Here is a 7,146-nt window from a genome sequence, read left to right on the forward strand (position 1 = left end):
TGTACATATAATGGCAAACTGAAACATCATAACATATTAATTAGCTACTAGCATCTGAATACAAGACAAGAAACATCCAGCTCTTTTAGCTTTTAAAATGTAAAGCTCTATAAAATAGCTTACATCATCACCCCAAGACTGTAATACAAATTTCTTGTATACAACCAACTTTCATGACTTTTGTGTAAGGCGAGACAACATAAAATGATACTTTGAAGTACATGTATTGTTTAATATGTTTGACTACTATTATAAAATGCCAGTTTCAGAATGAACAGTAATTTAGAAGATTATTAAAATACATGTAGATACATTCAGACTATTATAACTATACAGCAAGCTGTCATTCGACTCTAACCAACAACCATGCCAGGGCTGTAAAGCTTGTCTAGGTTGGTAAAAACTTCCATCATCATGCATATATATGACACTAACCAATAGTGATGGACCGTGACAGACCCTCATGGAAAGTAAAGGAGGTTTAACACTCCCTGGTGGTACATGTAGCCAACAATAGCAATGGCAGCATAGAAACTCTTATTATATCCAAATTCTTATTTCAAATGAATAATTATCCAAGGTGAATCAGATGATGTATGATCATGATGCTGCACTTTTAGTATTGACAATGATTGATATATATTCACTGAAACTAGAAATTTCCATTATTCCAATTTTCTATTCTTAATGATATAACTATCCAAGATAATCATGGAATTAAGATATGATGCACTACTAATATTCCTAGAAAACTTTAAATTCTCTTTATTTCAAATTGTTAATATTACTTATTTCAAATATATATATATATATATATATATCAAAGGTATGCTCTGTCACCAAGTAATGTCATGAATGTAGTACATTGTATTTCCTACATTTTTTCTATGAATTGTAAGTTTGCTATTTGTTCAATTCACAATTCTCTTTTTGTCCAATCAGATCATCCCATCAACTGTACATCATGACATAATGCTGTTAGCTCTATCAACGTTATTTCCAAACCAATAAGTAACACAAAATTATGAATGAATCCACCATTTCACAATTTATAGCTACAGGTACAAATGAGGTACCATATGAGAGTAACTTAGTGACACTATATATTTCCTATATATACATTGATATACATGATATATGCCGCTTCATAATCTGGCTGGGAATCATGCTCAAACCAATGTGATATCTTATCTACAAAAAAAATATACATTAAGAATAAAGTATTTATTATATATAAACTTGTATTTATCTACAAGAAAAACTAGCAATCATAAGTTGCTTGACAACAAAGTTTAATGATGTAAAGAAATGAATTTATGACTTATACAATTTAATTGATAAATGAGAAGAAGAATAAAACCCTTTTTTGAGGTTCTATTTCTAAAACAAAATGTTCTCTCTTTCTACATCAATGTTTTCTTAGGTGTATACTTCATTGAAGGGTTACTGTCTAATAGAGGCTATAGCACTATACTTGTTGTGATCAATTTATAATACTTTTTTATTTTAAAATAGAATTTGTTGAATATTACTACCAACGTGACATGGTGACAAAGCAAATAGTATTTATAAGATTCTTCTTCTTCTTCTTTATAATCCATCAACATACTGATGATAACGTGTCGGGCACTTATTTAACTATGCCGCGCATGCGTGGGATCTAATTTTTATTTAGTCATGACAGTCATGACAGTGAATAATATACAAAAGATAAAAATAAAAATTTCAACATAATTTCTTTTTCTTGTTATAACATATATTTAAGTTCTACAAAATTAAGAGCATAACAAATCATTTATAACAAAATAATGAATCATACCCGGTAAAATCTTAAATTTCTTATCACAAAAGATGAAAAGTGTTAAACATTGTTGTTAAGGACGCAATGCTGTCTCATCATTTGGAATCAGGCATGTCAGGGCACAATATCAATATACTCTTTTTTTTGCCCCGGGCAATTTTGAGGTTATTGCATATATACAAACCCAAGCCTTGAACATGTTGAAGGTATTCATAACACATATGTGACAAATTATAATTATTGTACATCACCCACCAGTGGCTATATAAATAGGTATATCATCGTCGTAACTAGTCCGAGATTACTCTGACGTCCAAACGTAACTAGTCCGAGATTACTCTGATGTCCAAACGGCTGTTTTGCCAGACAAGCTTGTCTCGAACTACATCGTAACATGTGAAGATTGGTTGGTTATTGGTTAATAAAAAAAAGTGACAAATATTTCATGCAAATTTAGGACGTGACAGTTATCAATACATTAACATACAATATGTAGGATTACTCGATCAGGGGTTTAGGTCTTGTAACTGTTGTATAGCCTATAGGCCATCCCGCACAACCATACCATTGTGAATACCCCACATGTCAATGCATGTTAGGCAATAAACAGGGGTGGATCCAGCCATTTTTAAAAGGGGGTTTAAACCATACTTGTTTATATGTAACTTTTTAAATCATGCATTGATCTTCCAAAAAAAATGAAAAAGGGGGGGGGGGGGTCCAATCACAGGAACAATTTTTTAACAAGCCCAAATTCTTACTTTGCCTTTGAACAGGCTACTATCCAAGAGTGTGGAGTATTGGAACGTCGATTCATACCTGTATGCACAAATTTAACAAATGTGAACATTTTTCCTTCAAACTCTTGGGTGATGATCCATGATCAATGATTATTCTGATAGACATGTATTAAAATATTCATTTCTACTCACCAATTGCAATTTCCAGCTCAGCTTATATTGTACTATAGTTTCCTTCTACCATGTCAACGATTTTGTGTAAAATAAGTTAGCTATTAGAAGCGCTGACACTGCCGACACACATGCGACATGAATGCAATAAAAATAAAGAGGGTACGGTAACGTTAAATCGTTTACGGGCGAAGAATTATTTTCCGTTTTTAATTAAACTTGTCAGATTTGATTAATTATCGTCGAAAAATGTCCCTAATGGATAGTCATTCAAATTAAACCAGCTTTATTATGCTGTATGCATGTAATATATATGTAACCTGGTCTTTAAATGTACTTTAAGTACAGTGTCTGACGTATTTATAAACATTTTCTTGATTATTTATCCTATTTCAAATATTAATTTGAATGAATTTATAAGCCTTTTTCTGCTATAATATTCAAACTTTATTTTTTAACGAAGGCTTCTGGTATGTAGTTTTTTTTACAAAAGGCCCTCGAATTATAGACACATTAAAAAATAAAGATGGAAAGTCAAACGCATGAGTCTGGCAAAAATAAAGTTAACGGACAATGTCATGACAATAAACGGAAAACGATAAAAGACAGAGTTATATCTATATATTTTTTTCCCTGCCTCAAATTTACTCAAATGCAATTTATATAGGTAACATAAAAAGATAAATGATAATGCATTCATTTACAATATTTAAAAATAGTTACATCTTAAATTTAATTCAACATATTAAGATCACGTTTTCAAGTGTTCACGGCCGACATCCGTTATTATTAAATAAGGGTGTAAAAATGAGTGACAAATTCTTCACCGCGTACGGCAGTCTGTAATTGCATATAAAACGTATTGCAATCACTTGTAAACCATTAAATATAAAGGTTCAGGTGCTTATATTCAATAATCAAATATTATTTCGGCAATCTGTTGATTTTTTTTAGTCAATTCGCGGCGATTTGTGCAGCAGTATGACTTCAATTGAGCTACTTTTTTTATTTATATAATTATAAAACAGTGTTAAATAATTAAATAGGAAGAAGTTAGAATTCAAATTGAATATTTGTTTTATTTAAATAACATGATTAAGGGGACGTGGTAGACTTTCAGTTAAAAAAATCGTCTTCTTTCACAGTTTTATTTTATTCTTGAAAGGGGAGCAACCCCTGATAAATAATGGGAAAGTTTCACTCGTTTTGTGTCCAAATTATTAAAATCTGAACACGACTGGACACGGTCTGACAACATCTTGACGTCAGTTTGTATCCATGGTCTGTTTTGGTCTGACACGGTCTTAACGGATCTAAACAGCTCGCTAGAAGATACAGTCTTAAATATCTTGACATGCCTTAACGGGACTAATTTACCTAATGAGACTATCGATCCGAATGGAGACTTAACGAACTGACAAATCTTGACGTTTTCCTCTAGCGGTAAATCCAGTCAATTAAGATACGATCAGACCAAAATGACCGTTTCAGACTGAAATCGTGCTACTAGTGTACTCTAAACTGATGCAGAATTTATTTTGTAGTCATTATGTTCCAATATTGTTATCATTTGTATTATACAATCCATTCTTACATAAAAACATTACTGATTTACTATGCAGCTATATAGATTTACATAATAAAGTGCAATTATAATCAGTTTTGGTTGATGCGGTCAAATAATTATTTTATAAAAGGCATCCTGAGTTATCAAAACTACTGAAATTTGTTCTAAATATTATTGATTTACTATGCAACTATAAGATTTACATAATAATTGTTGCTATATATATTTATAATGCAATATTGATGTCGTTTGTATTATACGGTATACCTTATTTAAAAAAAATGTAACTGATTTACTACTCAGCTATAAATATTTCATTGATGAAGTGTAAATACGGTCAGATTTGGTTAATGAGATCAAATAATTTTGTTTTACGAGTCATTCTGAGTCAACCAGTCTGAGATGTGAAAAATGTTGGATGTAGGTGATGATTAAACTATTTGATGAAAAGAAAGACAGACTTGAACTATTTATTTGTAAAGAAAAATAAGTTTACTCTAAATGCTTAATTTTTAATTAATTAAAGAGGTGTAATAACAATATAAATTAACTTTAATCGTTAATATGTCGATCGAAAATGACCAGTTGGTCATTCAATTTTGATGTATCTTATCATTTTTTATTAAGGTCAGTGTATCCAGGACATGATGACAATCTGCGATAATGCGCCTTTCCTATATAAAGTAGACGTGCGGTTACTTTTGACGAATATAGAAGATGCGCCATTGTTTACGTTAACACGGAAGTAAACGCGAAAGTACACGTCCGTTTAATCTTCAAAATTACAAGACGCACTGTTTTTGCGCTAACTCGGGGGTACCACGGCGGGTGCCCATGTAGAGCAGGATCTGCTAACTCTCCCAGAGCACTTAAGATAATCCCCAGTTTTTTAGCGGGGTTCGTGTTGCTTAGTCTTTAGTTTTCTATGTTGTGTCAAATATACTTTTATTTGTCTGTTTGTCTTTTTTAGTTCTTAGCCATGGCGTTGTCAGTTTATCTTTTATTTATGAGTTTGACTGTCCCTTTGGTATCTCTCAACAACCGTTTACCCTTTATTTCTACTGTTATTTCGGAGTTAACGCAGCGTTTACATGAAGTGCACGCGAGTTAACGCCGCGTGAATTTTTTCGGCCCGTCTACATGTAAGGCTTGGACTGCACCCAACTGTACATATATTCTTATAATTATATATATTTACATATCTATCGTACAAACCTATGAACGTATGTCTAAACAGTGTTCACGAGCTTTTTCATCATTTTAAAACTCTGAATTTTTCAAATACTGGTTGAATATTTTACCTAACAAATCACCACTTGTTTATGATGTTTATCAATCGAATTCAGCTGGGTTTTAAACGTTCTTGATTTGTTTTTATTTGATAGTGATGTAATTTCTTTTATTGTATCAATGATCAGAAATACATAGAATTGAATCGATTTATGTCATTAATAATAAAATAAAATAACAGTATAAACAAAAGTGAAAAACATCTGTAAAATGGAGCGAAAAACTTAGTTTTTATGAGAATACAGTACCTATTTAAATTAACGTCTGTTTTACATAATAAAATTGATGTAATCACATAAAATCTGCGTTGTCAATCAGATCACATATTTTTACTTAATTTTATTTGTTTTCCTATAATGACTTATTATCTATTGGTCTCTTATACACTTATTTCTCATTTCTCATTTTTTAAACATGTTGTCAGTGCTATAGCATACATGTATATATGCCTTTTTGAATAAAAAACAAATAATTTATTCAAATTCATAGTGATTGTTTATTTCCCTTTGAACTTGCCGGGTAGTACTATCATTTGGAATCATAAAACATCTCTTTATTTTCATACTGTAGTTTTATATGTAAAGCCAACAATCTGTTTGGACTAGATAACTTACATTATATAGAACTGTCTGTCTACCTGTATATTTTTTTTTTCAGTCCCACATTCTTTATAAATCAATTCAAAATGTTAACAATAGTTTTTCTTAATATGAGTCATTAGTTTAACAAGAACTCGTTGCACTTATCGCCATGAGGATTACATGTTTTATTAGGTTCGATCGAAATTAAAACTTCAGTGAGTGTAAAAAATATTAAGCTTTAATGCATTTAAACAAAATTGTGTGTTGCTCTCTTTCATTTGTCTCCTGCCTGTTATTGTCACAAGCATTACCAACAATTATTTTCATTACCGTTTGCATAACCTTCAATCGTATATATGCTTCTTCCGGTAGGCAAAAACATTATCTAAAATAAGATATCACTATATAAGTAAAATATGAAACAATTTTATATTTTTTAACGATAGTAAGTGGTAAACAATGCATCAAACAAATCTTAAATGTAAGCTTATAAAATGCCAACTAATACAAAGAGAACATCATACCATTTCAAGCTATCGAGACAGACCAGCATAATAACAAAAACATGCTTTAAATCAAGTTTCTTTGTTTTTTTCTACGTGTTTTGATGCCAAAAGGCCAATAGCTTGTAGTATATTAAATCTAGACTCGTATACGCTTATGACAGATAACAGCTTAGAATATTGTATATAATTGGACATCTTTGGAGGCAGTATATTTACCTTTGGGTGTCCTTTTCGTGGCATATTAAAGCTGTGTTCTTCATATGTTCTTGACAACTCCTTTTGTTTGTGGTAAAAAAAAGCAAAAAAGTGATCACTGCAAGATGGACATGGACATGATTTTTCTTACAAATGAAAATATGGAAAATGCCAAAATCTGTAATGAAATTTTGATTGAACTAAAATGTATTTTATAATCATGTAAGTTGCCTTGTGTTTGTATTGTACTGTTATACCACTGTCCCAGGTTAGGGTAAGGTTGGGATCCCGCTAA

At 31.1% G+C, this 7,146-nt stretch overlaps 1 long non-coding RNA gene across 1 annotated transcript; it reads right to left on the minus strand.

The window, feature by feature from the left end:
- Positions 1-211: 211 nt before the first annotated feature.
- Positions 212-3,441, minus strand: LOC143058601 (uncharacterized). The gene is made up of 2 exons (XR_012973145.1): positions 2,734-3,441; positions 212-1,191 (listed from the first exon to the last, which is right to left on the minus strand). It is a non-coding gene; the product is annotated as an uncharacterized LOC143058601 (long non-coding RNA).
- Between the last annotated feature and the right edge of the window lie 3,705 nt (positions 3,442-7,146).

Source organism: Mytilus galloprovincialis, chromosome 14 (assembly GCF_965363235.1).
Source record: "Mytilus galloprovincialis chromosome 14, xbMytGall1.hap1.1, whole genome shotgun sequence".
NCBI lineage: Eukaryota > Metazoa > Mollusca > Bivalvia > Mytilida > Mytilidae > Mytilus > Mytilus galloprovincialis.